Source organism: Rhinoderma darwinii, unplaced genomic scaffold (genome assembly GCF_050947455.1).
Source record: "Rhinoderma darwinii isolate aRhiDar2 unplaced genomic scaffold, aRhiDar2.hap1 Scaffold_442, whole genome shotgun sequence".
Classification (NCBI taxonomy): domain Eukaryota; kingdom Metazoa; phylum Chordata; class Amphibia; order Anura; family Rhinodermatidae; genus Rhinoderma; species Rhinoderma darwinii.
In genome coordinates this window covers 175,158-195,860 of record NW_027463882.1, presented here as the reverse complement: position 1 = coordinate 195,860, position 20,703 = coordinate 175,158, and the positions used below count along the sequence as shown (strand labels likewise).

At 48.1% G+C, this 20,703-nt stretch overlaps 32 non-coding genes across 32 annotated transcripts; all 32 read right to left on the bottom strand.

The window, feature by feature from the left end:
- Positions 1-64: 64 nt before the first annotated feature.
- LOC142714541 (U1 spliceosomal RNA) lies at positions 65-228 on the bottom strand. The gene has a single exon (XR_012870700.1). It is a non-coding gene; the product is annotated as a U1 spliceosomal RNA (small nuclear RNA).
- Positions 229-703: 475 nt separating this feature from the next.
- On the bottom strand, positions 704-867 carry LOC142714468 (U1 spliceosomal RNA). The gene has a single exon (XR_012870635.1). It is a non-coding gene; the product is annotated as a U1 spliceosomal RNA (small nuclear RNA).
- A 475-nt stretch (positions 868-1,342) lies between these two features.
- LOC142714467 (U1 spliceosomal RNA) lies at positions 1,343-1,506 on the bottom strand. The gene has a single exon (XR_012870634.1). It is a non-coding gene; the product is annotated as a U1 spliceosomal RNA (small nuclear RNA).
- Positions 1,507-2,099: 593 nt separating this feature from the next.
- LOC142714466 (U1 spliceosomal RNA) lies at positions 2,100-2,263 on the bottom strand. Its single transcript, XR_012870633.1, has one exon. It is a non-coding gene; the product is annotated as a U1 spliceosomal RNA (small nuclear RNA).
- Positions 2,264-2,742: 479 nt separating this feature from the next.
- LOC142714465 (U1 spliceosomal RNA) lies at positions 2,743-2,906 on the bottom strand. Its single transcript, XR_012870632.1, has one exon. It is a non-coding gene; the product is annotated as a U1 spliceosomal RNA (small nuclear RNA).
- A 467-nt stretch (positions 2,907-3,373) lies between these two features.
- LOC142714597 (U1 spliceosomal RNA) lies at positions 3,374-3,537 on the bottom strand. The gene has a single exon (XR_012870752.1). It is a non-coding gene; the product is annotated as a U1 spliceosomal RNA (small nuclear RNA).
- Positions 3,538-4,012: 475 nt separating this feature from the next.
- LOC142714464 (U1 spliceosomal RNA) lies at positions 4,013-4,176 on the bottom strand. The gene has a single exon (XR_012870631.1). It is a non-coding gene; the product is annotated as a U1 spliceosomal RNA (small nuclear RNA).
- A 593-nt stretch (positions 4,177-4,769) lies between these two features.
- Positions 4,770-4,933, bottom strand: LOC142714592 (U1 spliceosomal RNA). Its single transcript, XR_012870748.1, has one exon. It is a non-coding gene; the product is annotated as a U1 spliceosomal RNA (small nuclear RNA).
- Positions 4,934-5,412: 479 nt separating this feature from the next.
- On the bottom strand, positions 5,413-5,576 carry LOC142714463 (U1 spliceosomal RNA). The gene has a single exon (XR_012870630.1). It is a non-coding gene; the product is annotated as a U1 spliceosomal RNA (small nuclear RNA).
- A 475-nt stretch (positions 5,577-6,051) lies between these two features.
- On the bottom strand, positions 6,052-6,215 carry LOC142714461 (U1 spliceosomal RNA). Its single transcript, XR_012870629.1, has one exon. It is a non-coding gene; the product is annotated as a U1 spliceosomal RNA (small nuclear RNA).
- Positions 6,216-6,690: 475 nt separating this feature from the next.
- Positions 6,691-6,854, bottom strand: LOC142714460 (U1 spliceosomal RNA). The gene has a single exon (XR_012870628.1). It is a non-coding gene; the product is annotated as a U1 spliceosomal RNA (small nuclear RNA).
- A 467-nt stretch (positions 6,855-7,321) lies between these two features.
- Positions 7,322-7,485, bottom strand: LOC142714596 (U1 spliceosomal RNA). The gene has a single exon (XR_012870751.1). It is a non-coding gene; the product is annotated as a U1 spliceosomal RNA (small nuclear RNA).
- A 475-nt stretch (positions 7,486-7,960) lies between these two features.
- LOC142714459 (U1 spliceosomal RNA) lies at positions 7,961-8,124 on the bottom strand. Its single transcript, XR_012870627.1, has one exon. It is a non-coding gene; the product is annotated as a U1 spliceosomal RNA (small nuclear RNA).
- A 479-nt stretch (positions 8,125-8,603) lies between these two features.
- LOC142714458 (U1 spliceosomal RNA) lies at positions 8,604-8,767 on the bottom strand. Its single transcript, XR_012870626.1, has one exon. It is a non-coding gene; the product is annotated as a U1 spliceosomal RNA (small nuclear RNA).
- A 467-nt stretch (positions 8,768-9,234) lies between these two features.
- Positions 9,235-9,398, bottom strand: LOC142714594 (U1 spliceosomal RNA). The gene has a single exon (XR_012870750.1). It is a non-coding gene; the product is annotated as a U1 spliceosomal RNA (small nuclear RNA).
- Positions 9,399-9,873: 475 nt separating this feature from the next.
- LOC142714456 (U1 spliceosomal RNA) lies at positions 9,874-10,037 on the bottom strand. Its single transcript, XR_012870624.1, has one exon. It is a non-coding gene; the product is annotated as a U1 spliceosomal RNA (small nuclear RNA).
- A 593-nt stretch (positions 10,038-10,630) lies between these two features.
- Positions 10,631-10,794, bottom strand: LOC142714580 (U1 spliceosomal RNA). The gene has a single exon (XR_012870737.1). It is a non-coding gene; the product is annotated as a U1 spliceosomal RNA (small nuclear RNA).
- Positions 10,795-11,273: 479 nt separating this feature from the next.
- Positions 11,274-11,437, bottom strand: LOC142714455 (U1 spliceosomal RNA). The gene has a single exon (XR_012870623.1). It is a non-coding gene; the product is annotated as a U1 spliceosomal RNA (small nuclear RNA).
- A 475-nt stretch (positions 11,438-11,912) lies between these two features.
- On the bottom strand, positions 11,913-12,076 carry LOC142714454 (U1 spliceosomal RNA). The gene has a single exon (XR_012870622.1). It is a non-coding gene; the product is annotated as a U1 spliceosomal RNA (small nuclear RNA).
- Positions 12,077-12,551: 475 nt separating this feature from the next.
- Positions 12,552-12,715, bottom strand: LOC142714453 (U1 spliceosomal RNA). The gene has a single exon (XR_012870621.1). It is a non-coding gene; the product is annotated as a U1 spliceosomal RNA (small nuclear RNA).
- A 467-nt stretch (positions 12,716-13,182) lies between these two features.
- Positions 13,183-13,346, bottom strand: LOC142714593 (U1 spliceosomal RNA). The gene has a single exon (XR_012870749.1). It is a non-coding gene; the product is annotated as a U1 spliceosomal RNA (small nuclear RNA).
- Positions 13,347-13,821: 475 nt separating this feature from the next.
- LOC142714452 (U1 spliceosomal RNA) lies at positions 13,822-13,985 on the bottom strand. The gene has a single exon (XR_012870620.1). It is a non-coding gene; the product is annotated as a U1 spliceosomal RNA (small nuclear RNA).
- Positions 13,986-14,460: 475 nt separating this feature from the next.
- On the bottom strand, positions 14,461-14,624 carry LOC142714450 (U1 spliceosomal RNA). The gene has a single exon (XR_012870618.1). It is a non-coding gene; the product is annotated as a U1 spliceosomal RNA (small nuclear RNA).
- A 593-nt stretch (positions 14,625-15,217) lies between these two features.
- LOC142714637 (U1 spliceosomal RNA) lies at positions 15,218-15,381 on the bottom strand. The gene has a single exon (XR_012870785.1). It is a non-coding gene; the product is annotated as a U1 spliceosomal RNA (small nuclear RNA).
- A 475-nt stretch (positions 15,382-15,856) lies between these two features.
- On the bottom strand, positions 15,857-16,020 carry LOC142714449 (U1 spliceosomal RNA). Its single transcript, XR_012870617.1, has one exon. It is a non-coding gene; the product is annotated as a U1 spliceosomal RNA (small nuclear RNA).
- Positions 16,021-16,495: 475 nt separating this feature from the next.
- Positions 16,496-16,659, bottom strand: LOC142714448 (U1 spliceosomal RNA). The gene has a single exon (XR_012870616.1). It is a non-coding gene; the product is annotated as a U1 spliceosomal RNA (small nuclear RNA).
- A 475-nt stretch (positions 16,660-17,134) lies between these two features.
- On the bottom strand, positions 17,135-17,298 carry LOC142714447 (U1 spliceosomal RNA). The gene has a single exon (XR_012870615.1). It is a non-coding gene; the product is annotated as a U1 spliceosomal RNA (small nuclear RNA).
- A 593-nt stretch (positions 17,299-17,891) lies between these two features.
- On the bottom strand, positions 17,892-18,055 carry LOC142714636 (U1 spliceosomal RNA). Its single transcript, XR_012870784.1, has one exon. It is a non-coding gene; the product is annotated as a U1 spliceosomal RNA (small nuclear RNA).
- Positions 18,056-18,530: 475 nt separating this feature from the next.
- On the bottom strand, positions 18,531-18,694 carry LOC142714446 (U1 spliceosomal RNA). Its single transcript, XR_012870614.1, has one exon. It is a non-coding gene; the product is annotated as a U1 spliceosomal RNA (small nuclear RNA).
- A 475-nt stretch (positions 18,695-19,169) lies between these two features.
- LOC142714444 (U1 spliceosomal RNA) lies at positions 19,170-19,333 on the bottom strand. Its single transcript, XR_012870612.1, has one exon. It is a non-coding gene; the product is annotated as a U1 spliceosomal RNA (small nuclear RNA).
- Positions 19,334-19,808: 475 nt separating this feature from the next.
- Positions 19,809-19,972, bottom strand: LOC142714443 (U1 spliceosomal RNA). The gene has a single exon (XR_012870611.1). It is a non-coding gene; the product is annotated as a U1 spliceosomal RNA (small nuclear RNA).
- A 475-nt stretch (positions 19,973-20,447) lies between these two features.
- On the bottom strand, positions 20,448-20,611 carry LOC142714442 (U1 spliceosomal RNA). Its single transcript, XR_012870610.1, has one exon. It is a non-coding gene; the product is annotated as a U1 spliceosomal RNA (small nuclear RNA).
- Positions 20,612-20,703: the final 92 nt, after the last annotated feature.

Genomic DNA, 20,703 nt, shown 5'->3' with positions numbered 1-20,703 from the left:
CAAGTATCTCTGACTAGTAATAGTCAGCATTGATTAATAAGCACTGTTTTTCACCAGAGTAAATCAGGGGAAAGCGCGAACGCAGTCCCCCACTACCACAAATTATGCAGTCGAGTTTCCCGCATTTGGGGAAATCGCAGGGGTCAGCACACCCGAAGTGCAATGGCTGAGCCTCACCCTGGGAGAACCACCTTAATGATCATGGTATCTCCCCTGCCAGGTAAGTATGAGTTGCATAGCGCCTGCCAGACAGGCTCCCCTCACAAGAGGCCCTACTAAGTCGCTGAGGATTTTTCCTGGTTTTTGGTCCGAAGCAGGCCAAAGATCACCTGTCTGCATCCACCTTTTTGGATTGAAAGCAGCTTTGTTAACAATCAGTGGTCAAATCACAAGCATACAGTATACCGTCAACCAGCCCAATCAATCAATATCTTTGACACAGGCTCAAAGTAGCACAACATAGTACAGCAAAGGCACAGGTCCTACACTTTACGTTACACTCTGCACTAACATTGAGATAAAGCATCACATAGGAAAGCCACAAAACCAAAGGCAGCTGATAAGGGAGAGAGGAGTATCCAATCCTCTTGGCCACCCAGAGGTCAATTGATGGCTGGCTCGCTCGATCGATCGATCTAGCAAGTATCTCTGACTAGTAATAGTCAGCATTGAATAATAAGCACTGTTTTTCACCAGAGTAAATCAGGGGAAAGCGCGAACGCAGTCCCCCACTACCACAAATTATGCAGTCGAGTTTCCCGCATTTGGGGAAATCGCAGGGGTCAGCACACCCGAAGTGCAATGGATGAGCCTCACCCTGGGAGAACCACCTTAGTGATCATGGTATCTCCCCTGCCAGGTAAGTATGAGTTGCATAGCGCCTGCCAGACAGGCTCCCCTCACAAGAGGCCCTACTAAGTCGCTGAGGATTTTTCCTGGTTTTTGGTCCGAAGCAGGCCAAAGATCACCTGTCTGCATCCACCTTTTTGGATTGAAAGCAGCTTTGTTAACAATCAGTGGTCAAATCACAAGCATACAGTATACCGTCAACCAGCCCAATCAATCAATATCTTTGACACAGGCTCAAAGTAGCACAACATAGTACAGCAAAGGCACAGGTCCTACACTTTACGTTACACTCTGCACTAACATTGAGATAAAGCATCACATAGGAAAGCCACAAAACCAAAGGCAGCTGATAAGGGAGAGAGGAGTATCCAATCCTCTTGGCCACCCAGAGGTCAATTGATGGCTGGCTCGCTCGATCGATCGATCTAGCAAGTATCTCTGACTAGTAATAGTCAGCATTGATTAATAAGCACTGTTTTTCACCAGAGTAAATCAGGGGAAAGCGCGAACGCAGTCCCCCACTACCACAAATTATGCAGTCGAGTTTCCCGCATTTGGGGAAATCGCAGGGGTCAGCACACCCGAAGTGCAATGGATGAGCCTCACCCTGGGAGAACCACCTTAGTGATCATGGTATCTCCCCTGCCAGGTAAGTATGAGTTGCATAGCGCCTGCCAGACAGGCTCCCCTCACAAGAGGCCCTACTAAGTCGCTGAGGATTTTTCCTGGTTTTTGGTCCGAAGCAGGCCAAAGATCACCTGTCTGGATCCAACTGCGCCAAAAAACGGATGCACCTCATTGTACGGAGCCAGGGGTGTGCAGGCACCCCAAATTCCATAAGACACAGGCTCAAGTCTAAGCACTTCCAAGATGCACAGCAACCAGGGTATTAGCATATGGGGCGGCGGCTTCTGGTCAGAGCATTGCCGTGCCGATGAAGCAGTCCCCACATTTGCATGCCGTCACCTGTGAGACAGAGAGGAAGGATAGGTTAGGTTAGGGAAAGGCTCGCCATGCCCTGACTTCTCGAAGCCCAGCAGAAAAAGAAACTTCACTGATCACACTGTTGTTCATCCACGAGGGGGAGACAAAGGCTGCGTATACAGCTAAATATAAAGAGATAATGTACCACATTTTGGATTGAAAAACAGCTTTGTTGACAATCGGTGGTTAAATCACAAGCATACAAGTACCTCTGACTAGTAACAGTCAGCATTGAATAATAAGCACTGTTTTTCACCAGAGTAAATCAGGGGAAAGCGCGAACGCAGTCCCCCACTACCACAAATTATGCAGTCGAGTTTCCCGCATTTGGGGAAATCGCAGGGGTCAGCACACCCGAAGTGCAATGGATGAGCCTCACCCTGGGAGAACCACCTTAGTGATCATGGTATCTCCCCTGCCAGGTAAGTATGAGTTGCATAGCGCCTGCCAGACAGGCTCCCCTCACAAGAGGCCCTACTAAGTCGCTGAGGATTTTTCCTGGTTTTTGGTCCGAAGCAGGCCAAAGATCACCTGTCTGCATCCACCTTTTTGGATTGAAAGCAGCTTTGTTAACAATCAGTGGTCAAATCACAAGCATACAGTATACCGTCAACCAGCCCAATCAATCAATATCTTTGACACAGGCTCAAAGTAGCACAACATAGTACAGCAAAGGCACAGGTCCTACACTTTACGTTACACTCTGCACTAACATTGAGATAAAGCATCACATAGGAAAGCCACAAAACCAAAGGCAGCTGATAAGGGAGAGAGGAGTATCCAATCCTCTTGGCCACCCAGAGGTCAATTGATGGCTGGCTCGCTCGATCGATCGATCGATCTAGCAAGTATCTCTGACTAGTAATAGTCAGCATTGAATAATAAGCACTGTTTTTCACCAGAGTAAATCAGGGGAAAGCGCGAACGCAGTCCCCCACTACCACAAATTATGCAGTCGAGTTTCCCGCATTTGGGGAAATCGCAGGGGTCAGCACACCCGAAGTGCAATGGATGAGCCTCACCCTGGGAGAACCACCTTAGTGATCATGGTATCTCCCCTGCCAGGTAAGTATGAGTTGCATAGCGCCTGCCAGACAGGCTCCCCTCACAAGAGGCCCTACTAAGTCGCTGAGGATTTTTCCTGGTTTTTGGTCCGAAGCAGGCCAAAGATCACCTGTCTGCATCCACCTTTTTGGATTGAAAGCAGCTTTGTTAACAATCAGTGGTCAAATCACAAGCATACAGTATACCGTCAACCAGCCCAATCAATCAATATCTTTGACACAGGCTCAAAGTAGCACAACATAGTACAGCAAAGGCACAGGTCCTACACTTTACGTTACACTCTGCACTAACATTGAGATAAAGCATCACATAGGAAAGCCACAAAACCAAAGGCAGCTGATAAGGGAGAGAGGAGTATCCAATCCTCTTGGCCACCCAGAGGTCAATTGATGGCTGGCTCGCTCGATCTAGCAAGTATCTCTGACTAGTAATAGTCAGCATTGAATAATAAGCACTGTTTTTCACCAGAGTAAATCAGGGGAAAGCGCAAACGCAGTCCCCCACTACCACAAATTATGCAGTCGAGTTTCCCGCATTTGGGGAAATCGCAGGGGTCAGCACACCCGAAGTGCAATGGCTGAGCCTCACCCTGGGAGAACCACCTTAATGATCATGGTATCTCCCCTGCCAGGTAAGTATGAGTTGCATAGCGCCTGCCAGACAGGCTCCCCTCACAAGAGGCCCTACTAAGTCGCTGAGGATTTTTCCTGGTTTTTGGTCCGAAGCAGGCCAAAGATCACCTGTCTGCATCCACCTTTTTGGATTGAAAGCAGCTTTGTTAACAATCAGTGGTCAAATCACAAGCATACAGTATACCGTCAACCAGCCCAATCAATCAATATCTTTGACACAGGCTCAAAGTAGCACAACATAGTACAGCAAAGGCACAGGTCCTACACTTTACGTTACACTCTGCACTAACATTGAGATAAAGCATCACATAGGAAAGCCACAAAACCAAAGGCAGCTGATAAGGGAGAGAGGAGTATCCAATCCTCTTGGCCACCCAGAGGTCAATTGATGGCTGGCTCGCTCGATCGATCGATCTAGCAAGTATCTCTGACTAGTAATAGTCAGCATTGAATAATAAGCACTGTTTTTCACCAGAGTAAATCAGGGGAAAGCGCGAACGCAGTCCCCCACTACCACAAATTATGCAGTCGAGTTTCCCGCATTTGGGGAAATCGCAGGGGTCAGCACACCCGAAGTGCAATGGATGAGCCTCACCCTGGGAGAACCACCTTAGTGATCATGGTATCTCCCCTGCCAGGTAAGTATGAGTTGCATAGCGCCTGCCAGACAGGCTCCCCTCACAAGAGGCCCTACTAAGTCGCTGAGGATTTTTCCTGGTTTTTGGTCCGAAGCAGGCCAAAGATCACCTGTCTGGATCCAACTGCGCCAAAAAACGGATGCACCTCATTGTACGGAGCCAGGGGTGTGCAGGCACCCCAAATTCCATAAGACACAGGCTCAAGTCTAAGCACTTCCAAGATGCACAGCAACCAGGGTATTAGCATATGGGGCGGCGGCTTCTGGTCAGAGCATTGCCGTGCCGATGAAGCAGTCCCCACATTTGCATGCCGTCACCTGTGAGACAGAGAGGAAGGATAGGTTAGGTTAGGGAAAGGCTCGCCATGCCCTGACTTCTCGAAGCCCAGCAGAAAAAGAAACTTCACTGATCACACTGTTGTTCATCCACGAGGGGGAGACAAAGGCTGCGTATACAGCTAAATATAAAGAGATAATGTACCACATTTTGGATTGAAAAACAGCTTTGTTGACAATCGGTGGTTAAATCACAAGCATACAAGTACCTCTGACTAGTAACAGTCAGCATTGAATAATAAGCACTGTTTTTCACCAGAGTAAATCAGGGGAAAGCGCGAACGCAGTCCCCCACTACCACAAATTATGCAGTCGAGTTTCCCGCATTTGGGGAAATCGCAGGGGTCAGCACACCCGAAGTGCAATGGATGAGCCTCACCCTGGGAGAACCACCTTAATGATCATGGTATCTCCCCTGCCAGGTAAGTATGAGTTGCATAGCGCCTGCCAGACAGGCTCCCCTCACAAGAGGCCCTACTAAGTCGCTGAGGATTTTTCCTGGTTTTTGGTCCGAAGCAGGCCAAAGATCACCTGTCTGCATCCACCTTTTTGGATTGAAAGCAGCTTTGTTAACAATCAGTGGTCAAATCACAAGCATACAGTATACCGTCAACCAGCCCAATCAATCAATATCTTTGACACAGGCTCAAAGTAGCACAACATAGTACAGCAAAGGCACAGGTCCTACACTTTACGTTACACTCTGCACTAACATTGAGATAAAGCATCACATAGGAAAGCCACAAAACCAAAGGCAGCTGATAAGGGAGAGAGGAGTATCCAATCCTCTTGGCCACCCAGAGGTCAATTGATGGCTGGCTCGCTCGATCGATCGATCGATCTAGCAAGTATCTCTGACTAGTAATAGTCAGCATTGAATAATAAGCACTGTTTTTCACCAGAGTAAATCAGGGGAAAGCGCGAACGCAGTCCCCCACTACCACAAATTATGCAGTCGAGTTTCCCGCATTTGGGGAAATCGCAGGGGTCAGCACACCCGAAGTGCAATGGATGAGCCTCACCCTGGGAGAACCACCTTAGTGATCATGGTATCTCCCCTGCCAGGTAAGTATGAGTTGCATAGCGCCTGCCAGACAGGCTCCCCTCACAAGAGGCCCTACTAAGTCGCTGAGGATTTTTCCTGGTTTTTGGTCCGAAGCAGGCCAAAGATCACCTGTCTGCATCCACCTTTTTGGATTGAAAGCAGCTTTGTTAACAATCAGTGGTCAAATCACAAGCATACAGTATACCGTCAACCAGCCCAATCAATCAATATCTTTGACACAGGCTCAAAGTAGCACAACATAGTACAGCAAAGGCACAGGTCCTACACTTTACGTTACACTCTGCACTAACATTGAGATAAAGCATCACATAGGAAAGCCACAAAACCAAAGGCAGCTGATAAGGGAGAGAGGAGTATCCAATCCTCTTGGCCACCCAGAGGTCAATTGATGGCTGGCTCGCTCGATCGATCGATCTAGCAAGTATCTCTGACTAGTAATAGTCAGCATTGAATAATAAGCACTGTTTTTCACCAGAGTAAATCAGGGGAAAGCGCGAACGCAGTCCCCCACTACCACAAATTATGCAGTCGAGTTTCCCGCATTTGGGGAAATCGCAGGGGTCAGCACACCCGAAGTGCAATGGATGAGCCTCACCCTGGGAGAACCACCTTAGTGATCATGGTATCTCCCCTGCCAGGTAAGTATGAGTTGCATAGCGCCTGCCAGACAGGCTCCCCTCACAAGAGGCCCTACTAAGTCGCTGAGGATTTTTCCTGGTTTTTGGTCCGAAGCAGGCCAAAGATCACCTGTCTGCATCCACCTTTTTGGATTGAAAGCAGCTTTGTTAACAATCAGTGGTCAAATCACAAGCATACAGTATACCGTCAACCAGCCCAATCAATCAATATCTTTGACACAGGCTCAAAGTAGCACAACATAGTACAGCAAAGGCACAGGTCCTACACTTTACGTTACACTCTGCACTAACATTGAGATAAAGCATCACATAGGAAAGCCACAAAACCAAAGGCAGCTGATAAGGGAGAGAGGAGTATCCAATCCTCTTGGCCACCCAGAGGTCAATTGATGGCTGGCTCGCTCGATCGATCGATCTAGCAAGTATCTCTGACTAGTAATAGTCAGCATTGAATAATAAGCACTGTTTTTCACCAGAGTAAATCAGGGGAAAGCGCGAACGCAGTCCCCCACTACCACAAATTATGCAGTCGAGTTTCCCGCATTTGGGGAAATCGCAGGGGTCAGCACACCCGAAGTGCAATGGATGAGCCTCACCCTGGGAGAACCACCTTAGTGATCATGGTATCTCCCCTGCCAGGTAAGTATGAGTTGCATAGCGCCTGCCAGACAGGCTCCCCTCACAAGAGGCCCTACTAAGTCGCTGAGGATTTTTCCTGGTTTTTGGTCCGAAGCAGGCCAAAGATCACCTGTCTGCATCCACCTTTTTGGATTGAAAGCAGCTTTGTTAACAATCAGTGGTCAAATCACAAGCATACAGTATACCGTCAACCAGCCCAATCAATCAATATCTTTGACACAGGCTCAAAGTAGCACAACATAGTACAGCAAAGGCACAGGTCCTACACTTTACGTTACACTCTGCACTAACATTGAGATAAAGCATCACATAGGAAAGCCACAAAACCAAAGGCAGCTGATAAGGGAGAGAGGAGTATCCAATCCTCTTGGCCACCCAGAGGTCAATTGATGGCTGGCTCGCTCGATCTAGCAAGTATCTCTGACTAGTAATAGTCAGCATTGAATAATAAGCACTGTTTTTCACCAGAGTAAATCAGGGGAAAGCGCAAACGCAGTCCCCCACTACCACAAATTATGCAGTCGAGTTTCCCGCATTTGGGGAAATCGCAGGGGTCAGCACACCCGAAGTGCAATGGCTGAGCCTCACCCTGGGAGAACCACCTTAATGATCATGGTATCTCCCCTGCCAGGTAAGTATGAGTTGCATAGCGCCTGCCAGACAGGCTCCCCTCACAAGAGGCCCTACTAAGTCGCTGAGGATTTTTCCTGGTTTTTGGTCCGAAGCAGGCCAAAGATCACCTGTCTGCATCCACCTTTTTGGATTGAAAGCAGCTTTGTTAACAATCAGTGGTCAAATCACAAGCATACAGTATACCGTCAACCAGCCCAATCAATCAATATCTTTGACACAGGCTCAAAGTAGCACAACATAGTACAGCAAAGGCACAGGTCCTACACTTTACGTTACACTCTGCACTAACATTGAGATAAAGCATCACATAGGAAAGCCACAAAACCAAAGGCAGCTGATAAGGGAGAGAGGAGTATCCAATCCTCTTGGCCACCCAGAGGTCAATTGATGGCTGGCTCGCTCGATCGATCGATCTAGCAAGTATCTCTGACTAGTAATAGTCAGCATTGAATAATAAGCACTGTTTTTCACCAGAGTAAATCAGGGGAAAGCGCGAACGCAGTCCCCCACTACCACAAATTATGCAGTCGAGTTTCCCGCATTTGGGGAAATCGCAGGGGTCAGCACACCCGAAGTGCAATGGATGAGCCTCACCCTGGGAGAACCACCTTAGTGATCATGGTATCTCCCCTGCCAGGTAAGTATGAGTTGCATAGCGCCTGCCAGACAGGCTCCCCTCACAAGAGGCCCTACTAAGTCGCTGAGGATTTTTCCTGGTTTTTGGTCCGAAGCAGGCCAAAGATCACCTGTCTGCATCCACCTTTTTGGATTGAAAGCAGCTTTGTTAACAATCAGTGGTCAAATCACAAGCATACAGTATACCGTCAACCAGCCCAATCAATCAATATCTTTGACACAGGCTCAAAGTAGCACAACATAGTACAGCAAAGGCACAGGTCCTACACTTTACGTTACACTCTGCACTAACATTGAGATAAAGCATCACATAGGAAAGCCACAAAACCAAAGGCAGCTGATAAGGGAGAGAGGAGTATCCAATCCTCTTGGCCACCCAGAGGTCAATTGATGGCTGGCTCGCTCGATCGATCGATCGATCTAGCAAGTATCTCTGACTAGTAATAGTCAGCATTGAATAATAAGCACTGTTTTTCACCAGAGTAAATCAGGGGAAAGCGCGAACGCAGTCCCCCACTACCACAAATTATGCAGTCGAGTTTCCCGCATTTGGGGAAATCGCAGGGGTCAGCACACCCGAAGTGCAATGGATGAGCCTCACCCTGGGAGAACCACCTTAGTGATCATGGTATCTCCCCTGCCAGGTAAGTATGAGTTGCATAGCGCCTGCCAGACAGGCTCCCCTCACAAGAGGCCCTACTAAGTCGCTGAGGATTTTTCCTGGTTTTTGGTCCGAAGCAGGCCAAAGATCACCTGTCTGCATCCACCTTTTTGGATTGAAAGCAGCTTTGTTAACAATCAGTGGTCAAATCACAAGCATACAGTATACCGTCAACCAGCCCAATCAATCAATATCTTTGACACAGGCTCAAAGTAGCACAACATAGTACAGCAAAGGCACAGGTCCTACACTTTACGTTACACTCTGCACTAACATTGAGATAAAGCATCACATAGGAAAGCCACAAAACCAAAGGCAGCTGATAAGGGAGAGAGGAGTATCCAATCCTCTTGGCCACCCAGAGGTCAATTGATGGCTGGCTCGCTCGATCTAGCAAGTATCTCTGACTAGTAATAGTCAGCATTGAATAATAAGCACTGTTTTTCACCAGAGTAAATCAGGGGAAAGCGCAAACGCAGTCCCCCACTACCACAAATTATGCAGTCGAGTTTCCCGCATTTGGGGAAATCGCAGGGGTCAGCACACCCGAAGTGCAATGGCTGAGCCTCACCCTGGGAGAACCACCTTAATGATCATGGTATCTCCCCTGCCAGGTAAGTATGAGTTGCATAGCGCCTGCCAGACAGGCTCCCCTCACAAGAGGCCCTACTAAGTCGCTGAGGATTTTTCCTGGTTTTTGGTCCGAAGCAGGCCAAAGATCACCTGTCTGCATCCACCTTTTTGGATTGAAAGCAGCTTTGTTAACAATCAGTGGTCAAATCACAAGCATACAGTATACCGTCAACCAGCCCAATCAATCAATATCTTTGACACAGGCTCAAAGTAGCACAACATAGTACAGCAAAGGCACAGGTCCTACACTTTACGTTACACTCTGCACTAACATTGAGATAAAGCATCACATAGGAAAGCCACAAAACCAAAGGCAGCTGATAAGGGAGAGAGGAGTATCCAATCCTCTTGGCCACCCAGAGGTCAATTGATGGCTGGCTCGCTCGATCGATCGATCTAGCAAGTATCTCTGACTAGTAATAGTCAGCATTGAATAATAAGCACTGTTTTTCACCAGAGTAAATCAGGGGAAAGCGCGAACGCAGTCCCCCACTACCACAAATTATGCAGTCGAGTTTCCCGCATTTGGGGAAATCGCAGGGGTCAGCACACCCGAAGTGCAATGGATGAGCCTCACCCTGGGAGAACCACCTTAGTGATCATGGTATCTCCCCTGCCAGGTAAGTATGAGTTGCATAGCGCCTGCCAGACAGGCTCCCCTCACAAGAGGCCCTACTAAGTCGCTGAGGATTTTTCCTGGTTTTTGGTCCGAAGCAGGCCAAAGATCACCTGTCTGGATCCAACTGCGCCAAAAAACGGATGCACCTCATTGTACGGAGCCAGGGGTGTGCAGGCACCCCAAATTCCATAAGACACAGGCTCAAGTCTAAGCACTTCCAAGATGCACAGCAACCAGGGTATTAGCATATGGGGCGGCGGCTTCTGGTCAGAGCATTGCCGTGCCGATGAAGCAGTCCCCACATTTGCATGCCGTCACCTGTGAGACAGAGAGGAAGGATAGGTTAGGTTAGGGAAAGGCTCGCCATGCCCTGACTTCTCGAAGCCCAGCAGAAAAAGAAACTTCACTGATCACACTGTTGTTCATCCACGAGGGGGAGACAAAGGCTGCGTATACAGCTAAATATAAAGAGATAATGTACCACATTTTGGATTGAAAAACAGCTTTGTTGACAATCGGTGGTTAAATCACAAGCATACAAGTACCTCTGACTAGTAACAGTCAGCATTGAATAATAAGCACTGTTTTTCACCAGAGTAAATCAGGGGAAAGCGCGAACGCAGTCCCCCACTACCACAAATTATGCAGTCGAGTTTCCCGCATTTGGGGAAATCGCAGGGGTCAGCACACCCGAAGTGCAATGGATGAGCCTCACCCTGGGAGAACCACCTTAATGATCATGGTATCTCCCCTGCCAGGTAAGTATGAGTTGCATAGCGCCTGCCAGACAGGCTCCCCTCACAAGAGGCCCTACTAAGTCGCTGAGGATTTTTCCTGGTTTTTGGTCCGAAGCAGGCCAAAGATCACCTGTCTGCATCCACCTTTTTGGATTGAAAGCAGCTTTGTTAACAATCAGTGGTCAAATCACAAGCATACAGTATACCGTCAACCAGCCCAATCAATCAATATCTTTGACACAGGCTCAAAGTAGCACAACATAGTACAGCAAAGGCACAGGTCCTACACTTTACGTTACACTCTGCACTAACATTGAGATAAAGCATCACATAGGAAAGCCACAAAACCAAAGGCAGCTGATAAGGGAGAGAGGAGTATCCAATCCTCTTGGCCACCCAGAGGTCAATTGATGGCTGGCTCGCTCGATCGATCGATCGATCTAGCAAGTATCTCTGACTAGTAATAGTCAGCATTGAATAATAAGCACTGTTTTTCACCAGAGTAAATCAGGGGAAAGCGCGAACGCAGTCCCCCACTACCACAAATTATGCAGTCGAGTTTCCCGCATTTGGGGAAATCGCAGGGGTCAGCACACCCGAAGTGCAATGGATGAGCCTCACCCTGGGAGAACCACCTTAGTGATCATGGTATCTCCCCTGCCAGGTAAGTATGAGTTGCATAGCGCCTGCCAGACAGGCTCCCCTCACAAGAGGCCCTACTAAGTCGCTGAGGATTTTTCCTGGTTTTTGGTCCGAAGCAGGCCAAAGATCACCTGTCTGCATCCACCTTTTTGGATTGAAAGCAGCTTTGTTAACAATCAGTGGTCAAATCACAAGCATACAGTATACCGTCAACCAGCCCAATCAATCAATATCTTTGACACAGGCTCAAAGTAGCACAACATAGTACAGCAAAGGCACAGGTCCTACACTTTACGTTACACTCTGCACTAACATTGAGATAAAGCATCACATAGGAAAGCCACAAAACCAAAGGCAGCTGATAAGGGAGAGAGGAGTATCCAATCCTCTTGGCCACCCAGAGGTCAATTGATGGCTGGCTCGCTCGATCGATCGATCTAGCAAGTATCTCTGACTAGTAATAGTCAGCATTGAATAATAAGCACTGTTTTTCACCAGAGTAAATCAGGGGAAAGCGCGAACGCAGTCCCCCACTACCACAAATTATGCAGTCGAGTTTCCCGCATTTGGGGAAATCGCAGGGGTCAGCACACCCGAAGTGCAATGGATGAGCCTCACCCTGGGAGAACCACCTTAGTGATCATGGTATCTCCCCTGCCAGGTAAGTATGAGTTGCATAGCGCCTGCCAGACAGGCTCCCCTCACAAGAGGCCCTACTAAGTCGCTGAGGATTTTTCCTGGTTTTTGGTCCGAAGCAGGCCAAAGATCACCTGTCTGCATCCACCTTTTTGGATTGAAAGCAGCTTTGTTAACAATCAGTGGTCAAATCACAAGCATACAGTATACCGTCAACCAGCCCAATCAATCAATATCTTTGACACAGGCTCAAAGTAGCACAACATAGTACAGCAAAGGCACAGGTCCTACACTTTACGTTACACTCTGCACTAACATTGAGATAAAGCATCACATAGGAAAGCCACAAAACCAAAGGCAGCTGATAAGGGAGAGAGGAGTATCCAATCCTCTTGGCCACCCAGAGGTCAATTGATGGCTGGCTCGCTCGATCGATCGATCTAGCAAGTATCTCTGACTAGTAATAGTCAGCATTGAATAATAAGCACTGTTTTTCACCAGAGTAAATCAGGGGAAAGCGCGAACGCAGTCCCCCACTACCACAAATTATGCAGTCGAGTTTCCCGCATTTGGGGAAATCGCAGGGGTCAGCACACCCGAAGTGCAATGGATGAGCCTCACCCTGGGAGAACCACCTTAGTGATCATGGTATCTCCCCTGCCAGGTAAGTATGAGTTGCATAGCGCCTGCCAGACAGGCTCCCCTCACAAGAGGCCCTACTAAGTCGCTGAGGATTTTTCCTGGTTTTTGGTCCGAAGCAGGCCAAAGATCACCTGTCTGCATCCACCTTTTTGGATTGAAAGCAGCTTTGTTAACAATCAGTGGTCAAATCACAAGCATACAGTATACCGTCAACCAGCCCAATCAATCAATATCTTTGACACAGGCTCAAAGTAGCACAACATAGTACAGCAAAGGCACAGGTCCTACACTTTACGTTACACTCTGCACTAACATTGAGATAAAGCATCACATAGGAAAGCCACAAAACCAAAGGCAGCTGATAAGGGAGAGAGGAGTATCCAATCCTCTTGGCCACCCAGAGGTCAATTGATGGCTGGCTCGCTCGATCTAGCAAGTATCTCTGACTAGTAATAGTCAGCATTGAATAATAAGCACTGTTTTTCACCAGAGTAAATCAGGGGAAAGCGCAAACGCAGTCCCCCACTACCACAAATTATGCAGTCGAGTTTCCCGCATTTGGGGAAATCGCAGGGGTCAGCACACCCGAAGTGCAATGGCTGAGCCTCACCCTGGGAGAACCACCTTAATGATCATGGTATCTCCCCTGCCAGGTAAGTATGAGTTGCATAGCGCCTGCCAGACAGGCTCCCCTCACAAGAGGCCCTACTAAGTCGCTGAGGATTTTTCCTGGTTTTTGGTCCGAAGCAGGCCAAAGATCACCTGTCTGCATCCACCTTTTTGGATTGAAAGCAGCTTTGTTAACAATCAGTGGTCAAATCACAAGCATACAGTATACCGTCAACCAGCCCAATCAATCAATATCTTTGACACAGGCTCAAAGTAGCACAACATAGTACAGCAAAGGCACAGGTCCTACACTTTACGTTACACTCTGCACTAACATTGAGATAAAGCATCACATAGGAAAGCCACAAAACCAAAGGCAGCTGATAAGGGAGAGAGGAGTATCCAATCCTCTTGGCCACCCAGAGGTCAATTGATGGCTGGCTCGCTCGATCGATCGATCTAGCAAGTATCTCTGACTAGTAATAGTCAGCATTGAATAATAAGCACTGTTTTTCACCAGAGTAAATCAGGGGAAAGCGCGAACGCAGTCCCCCACTACCACAAATTATGCAGTCGAGTTTCCCGCATTTGGGGAAATCGCAGGGGTCAGCACACCCGAAGTGCAATGGATGAGCCTCACCCTGGGAGAACCACCTTAGTGATCATGGTATCTCCCCTGCCAGGTAAGTATGAGTTGCATAGCGCCTGCCAGACAGGCTCCCCTCACAAGAGGCCCTACTAAGTCGCTGAGGATTTTTCCTGGTTTTTGGTCCGAAGCAGGCCAAAGATCACCTGTCTGCATCCACCTTTTTGGATTGAAAGCAGCTTTGTTAACAATCAGTGGTCAAATCACAAGCATACAGTATACCGTCAACCAGCCCAATCAATCAATATCTTTGACACAGGCTCAAAGTAGCACAACATAGTACAGCAAAGGCACAGGTCCTACACTTTACGTTACACTCTGCACTAACATTGAGATAAAGCATCACATAGGAAAGCCACAAAACCAAAGGCAGCTGATAAGGGAGAGAGGAGTATCCAATCCTCTTGGCCACCCAGAGGTCAATTGATGGCTGGCTCGCTCGATCGATCGATCTAGCAAGTATCTCTGACTAGTAATAGTCAGCATTGATTAATAAGCACTGTTTTTCACCAGAGTAAATCAGGGGAAAGCGCGAACGCAGTCCCCCACTACCACAAATTATGCAGTCGAGTTTCCCGCATTTGGGGAAATCGCAGGGGTCAGCACACCCGAAGTGCAATGGATGAGCCTCACCCTGGGAGAACCACCTTAGTGATCATGGTATCTCCCCTGCCAGGTAAGTATGAGTTGCATAGCGCCTGCCAGACAGGCTCCCCTCACAAGAGGCCCTACTAAGTCGCTGAGGATTTTTCCTGGTTTTTGGTCCGAAGCAGGCCAAAGATCACCTGTCTGGATCCAACTGCGCCAAAAAACGGATGCACCTCATTGTACGGAGCCAGGGGTGTGCAGGCACCCCAAATTCCATAAGACACAGGCTCAAGTCTAAGCACTTCCAAGATGCACAGCAACCAGGGTATTAGCATATGGGGCGGCGGCTTCTGGTCAGAGCATTGCCGTGCCGATGAAGCAGTCCCCACATTTGCATGCCGTCACCTGTGAGACAGAGAGGAAGGATAGGTTAGGTTAGGGAAAGGCTCGCCATGCCCTGACTTCTCGAAGCCCAGCAGAAAAAGAAACTTCACTGATCACACTGTTGTTCATCCACGAGGGGGAGACAAAGGCTGCGTATACAGCTAAATATAAAGAGATAATGTACCACATTTTGGATTGAAAAACAGCTTTGTTGACAATCGGTGGTTAAATCACAAGCATACAAGTACCTCTGACTAGTAACAGTCAGCATTGAATAATAAGCACTGTTTTTCACCAGAGTAAATCAGGGGAAAGCGCGAACGCAGTCCCCCACTACCACAAATTATGCAGTCGAGTTTCCCGCATTTGGGGAAATCGCAGGGGTCAGCACACCCAAAGTGCAATGGATGAGCCTCACCCTGGGAGAACCACCTTAATGATCATGGTATCTCCCCTGCCAGGTAAGTATGAGTTGCATAGCGCCTGCCAGACAGGCTCCCCTCACAAGAGGCCCTACTAAGTCGCTGAGGATTTTTCCTGGTTTTTGGTCCGAAGCAGGCCAAAGATCACCTGTCTGCATCCACCTTTTTGGATTGAAAGCAGCTTTGTTAACAATCAGTGGTCAAATCACAAGCATACAGTATACCGTCAACCAGCCCAATCAATCAATATCTTTGACACAGGCTCAAAGTAGCACAACATAGTACAGCAAAGGCACAGGTCCTACACTTTACGTTACACTCTGCACTAACATTGAGATAAAGCATCACATAGGAAAGCCACAAAACCAAAGGCAGCTGATAAGGGAGAGAGGAGTATCCAATCCTCTTGGCCACCCAGAGGTCAATTGATGGCTGGCTCGCTCGATCGATCGATCTAGCAAGTATCTCTGACTAGTAATAGTCAGCATTGAATAATAAGCACTGTTTTTCACCAGAGTAAATCAGGGGAAAGCGCGAACGCAGTCCCCCACTACCACAAATTATGCAGTCGAGTTTCCCGCATTTGGGGAAATCGCAGGGGTCAGCACACCCGAAGTGCAATGGATGAGCCTCACCCTGGGAGAACCACCTTAGTGATCATGGTATCTCCCCTGCCAGGTAAGTATGAGTTGCATAGCGCCTGCCAGACAGGCTCCCCTCACAAGAGGCCCTACTAAGTCGCTGAGGATTTTTCCTGGTTTTTGGTCCGAAGCAGGCCAAAGATCACCTGTCTGCATCCACCTTTTTGGATTGAAAGCAGCTTTGTTAACAATCAGTGGTCAAATCACAAGCATACAGTATACCGTCAACCAGCCCAATCAATCAATATCTTTGACACAGGCTCAAAGTAGCACAACATAGTACAGCAAAGGCACAGGTCCTACACTTTACGTTACACTCTGCACTAACATTGAGATAAAGCATCACATAGGAAAGCCACAAAACCAAAGGCAGCTGATAAGGGAGAGAGGAGTATCCAATCCTCTTGGCCACCCAGAGGTCAATTGATGGCTGGCTCGCTCGATCGATCGATCTAGCAAGTATCTCTGACTAGTAATAGTCAGCATTGAATAATAAGCACTGTTTTTCACCAGAGTAAATCAGGGGAAAGCGCGAACGCAGTCCCCCACTACCACAAATTATGCAGTCGAGTTTCCCGCATTTGGGGAAATCGCAGGGGTCAGCACACCCGAAGTGCAATGGATGAGCCTCACCCTGGGAGAACCACCTTAGTGATCATGGTATCTCCCCTGCCAGGTAAGTATGAGTTGCATAGCGCCTGCCAGACAGGCTCCCCTCACAAGAGGCCCTACTAAGTCGCTGAGGATTTTTCCTGGTTTTTGGTCCGAAGCAGGCCAAAGATCACCTGTCTGCATCCACCTTTTTGGATTGAAAGCAGCTTTGTTAACAATCAGTGGTCAAATCACAAGCATACAGTATACCGTCAACCAGCCCAATCAATCAATATCTTTGACACAGGCTCAAAGTAGCACAACATAGTACAGCAAAGGCACAGGTCCTACACTTTACGTTACACTCTGCACTAACATTGAGATAAAGCATCACATAGGAAAGCCACAAAACCAAAGGCAGCTGATAAGGGAGAGAGGAGTATCCAATCCTCTTGGCCACCCAGAGGTCAATTGATGGCTGGCTCGCTCGATCGATCGATCTAGCAAGTATCTCTGACTAGTAATAGTCAGCATTGATTAATAAGCACTGTTTTTCACCAGAGTAAATCAGGGGAAAGCGCGAACGCAGTCCCCCACTACCACAAATTATGCAGTCGAGTTTCCCGCATTTGGGGAAATCGCAGGGGTCAGCACACCCGAAGTGCAATGGATGAGCCTCACCCTGGGAGAACCACCTTAGTGATCATGGTATCTCCCCTGCCAGGTAAGTATGAGTTGCATAGCGCCTGCCAGACAGGCTCCCCTCACAAGAGGCCCTACTAAGTCGCTGAGGATTTTTCCTGGTTTTTGGTCCGAAGCAGGCCAAAGATCACCTGTCTGGATCCAACTGCGCCAAAAAACGGATGCACCTCATTGTACGGAGCCAGGGGTGTGCAGGCACCCCAAATTCCATAAGACACAGGCTCAAGTCTAAGCACTTCCAAGATGCACAGCAACCAGGGTATTAGCATATGGGGCGGCGGCTTCTGGTCAGAGCATTGCCGTGCCGATGAAGCAGTCCCCACATTTGCATGCCGTCACCTGTGAGACAGAGAGGAAGGATAGGTTAGGTTAGGGAAAGGCTCGCCATGCCCTGACTTCTCGAAGCCCAGCAGAAAAAGAAACTTCACTGATCACACTGTTGTTCATCCACGAGGGGGAGACAAAGGCTGCGTATACAGCTAAATATAAAGAGATAATGTACCACATTTTGGATTGAAAAACAGCTTTGTTGACAATCGGTGGTTAAATCACAAGCATACAAGTACCTCTGACTAGTAACAGTCAGCATTGAATAATAAGCACTGTTTTTCACCAGAGTAAATCAGGGGAAAGCGCGAACGCAGTCCCCCACTACCACAAATTATGCAGTCGAGTTTCCCGCATTTGGGGAAATCGCAGGGGTCAGCACACCCAAAGTGCAATGGATGAGCCTCACCCTGGGAGAACCACCTTAATGATCATGGTATCTCCCCTGCCAGGTAAGTATGAGTTGCATAGCGCCTGCCAGACAGGCTCCCCTCACAAGAGGCCCTACTAAGTCGCTGAGGATTTTTCCTGGTTTTTGGTCCGAAGCAGGCCAAAGATCACCTGTCTGCATCCACCTTTTTGGATTGAAAGCAGCTTTGTTAACAATCAGTGGTCAAATCACAAGCATACAGTATACCGTCAACCAGCCCAATCAATCAATATCTTTGACACAGGCTCAAAGTAGCACAACATAGTACAGCAAAGGCACAGGTCCTACACTTTACGTTACACTCTGCACTAACATTGAGATAAAGCATCACATAGGAAAGCCACAAAACCAAAGGCAGCTGATAAGGGAGAGAGGAGTATCCAATCCTCTTGGCCACCCAGAGGTCAATTGATGGCTGGCTCGCTCGATCGATCGATCTAGCAAGTATCTCTGACTAGTAATAGTCAGCATTGAATAATAAGCACTGTTTTTCACCAGAGTAAATCAGGGGAAAGCGCGAACGCAGTCCCCCACTACCACAAATTATGCAGTCGAGTTTCCCGCATTTGGGGAAATCGCAGGGGTCAGCACACCCGAAGTGCAATGGATGAGCCTCACCCTGGGAGAACCACCTTAGTGATCATGGTATCTCCCCTGCCAGGTAAGTATGAGTTGCATAGCGCCTGCCAGACAGGCTCCCCTCACAAGAGGCCCTACTAAGTCGCTGAGGATTTTTCCTGGTTTTTGGTCCGAAGCAGGCCAAAGATCACCTGTCTGCATCCACCTTTTTGGATTGAAAGCAGCTTTGTTAACAATCAGTGGTCAAATCACAAGCATACAGTATACCGTCAACCAGCCCAATCAATCAATATCTTTGACACAGGCTCAAAGTAGCACAACATAGTACAGCAAAGGCACAGGTCCTACACTTTACGTTACACTCTGCACTAACATTGAGATAAAGCATCACATAGGAAAGCCACAAAACCAAAGGCAGCTGATAAGGGAGAGAGGAGTATCCAATCCTCTTGGCCACCCAGAGGTCAATTGATGGCTGGCTCGCTCGATCGATCGATCTAGCAAGTATCTCTGACTAGTAATAGTCAGCATTGAATAATAAGCACTGTTTTTCACCAGAGTAAATCAGGGGAAAGCGCGAACGCAGTCCCCCACTACCACAAATTATGCAGTCGAGTTTCCCGCATTTGGGGAAATCGCAGGGGTCAGCACACCCGAAGTGCAATGGATGAGCCTCACCCTGGGAGAACCACCTTAGTGATCATGGTATCTCCCCTGCCAGGTAAGTATGAGTTGCATAGCGCCTGCCAGACAGGCTCCCCTCACAAGAGGCCCTACTAAGTCGCTGAGGATTTTTCCTGGTTTTTGGTCCGAAGCAGGCCAAAGATCACCTGTCTGCATCCACCTTTTTGGATTGAAAGCAGCTTTGTTAACAATCAGTGGTCAAATCACAAGCATACAGTATACCGTCAACCAGCCCAATCAATCAATATCTTTGACACAGGCTCAAAGTAGCACAACATAGTACAGCAAAGGCACAGGTCCTACACTTTACGTTACACTCTGCACTAACATTGAGATAAAGCATCACATAGGAAAGCCACAAAACCAAAGGCAGCTGATAAGGGAGAGAGGAGTATCCAATCCTCTTGGCCACCCAGAGGTCAATTGATGGCTGGCTCGCTCGATCGATCGATCTAGCAAGTATCTCTGACTAGTAATAGTCAGCATTGAATAATAAGCACTGTTTTTCACCAGAGTAAATCAGGGGAAAGCGCGAACGCAGTCCCCCACTACCACAAATTATGCAGTCGAGTTTCCCGCATTTGGGGAAATCGCAGGGGTCAGCACACCCGAAGTGCAATGGATGAGCCTCACCCTGGGAGAACCACCTTAGTGATCATGGTATCTCCCCTGCCAGGTAAGTATGAGTTGCATAGCGCCTGCCAGACAGGCTCCCCTCACAAGAGGCCCTACTAAGTCGCTGAGGATTTTTCCTGGTTTTTGGTCCGAAGCAGGCCAAAGATCACCTGTCTGCATCCACCTTTTTGGATTGAAAGCAGCTTTGTTAACAATCAGTGGTCAAATCACAAGCATACAGTATACCGTCAACCAGCCCAATCAATCAATATCTTTGACACAGGCTCAAAGTAGCACAACATAGTACAGCAAAGGCACAGGTCCTACACTTTACGTTACACTCTGCACTAACATTGAGATAAAGCATCACATAGGAAAGCCACAAAACCAAAGGCAGCTGATAAGGGAGAGAGGAGTATCCAATCCTCTTGGCCACCCAGAGGTCAATTGATGGCTGGCTCGCTCGATCGATCGATCTAGCAAGTATCTCTGACTAGTAATAGTCAGCATTGAATAATAAGCACTGTTTTTCACCAGAGTAAATCAGGGGAAAGCGCGAACGCAGTCCCCCACTACCACAAATTATGCAGTCGAGTTTCCCGCATTTGGGGAAATCGCAGGGGTCAGCACACCCGAAGTGCAATGGATGAGCCTCACCCTGGGAGAACCACCTTAGTGATCATGGTATCTCCCCTGCCAGGTAAGTATGAGTTGCATAGCGCCTGCCAGACAGGCTCCCCTCACAAGAGGCCCTACTAAGTCGCTGAGGATTTTTCCTGGTTTTTGGTCCGAAGCAGGCC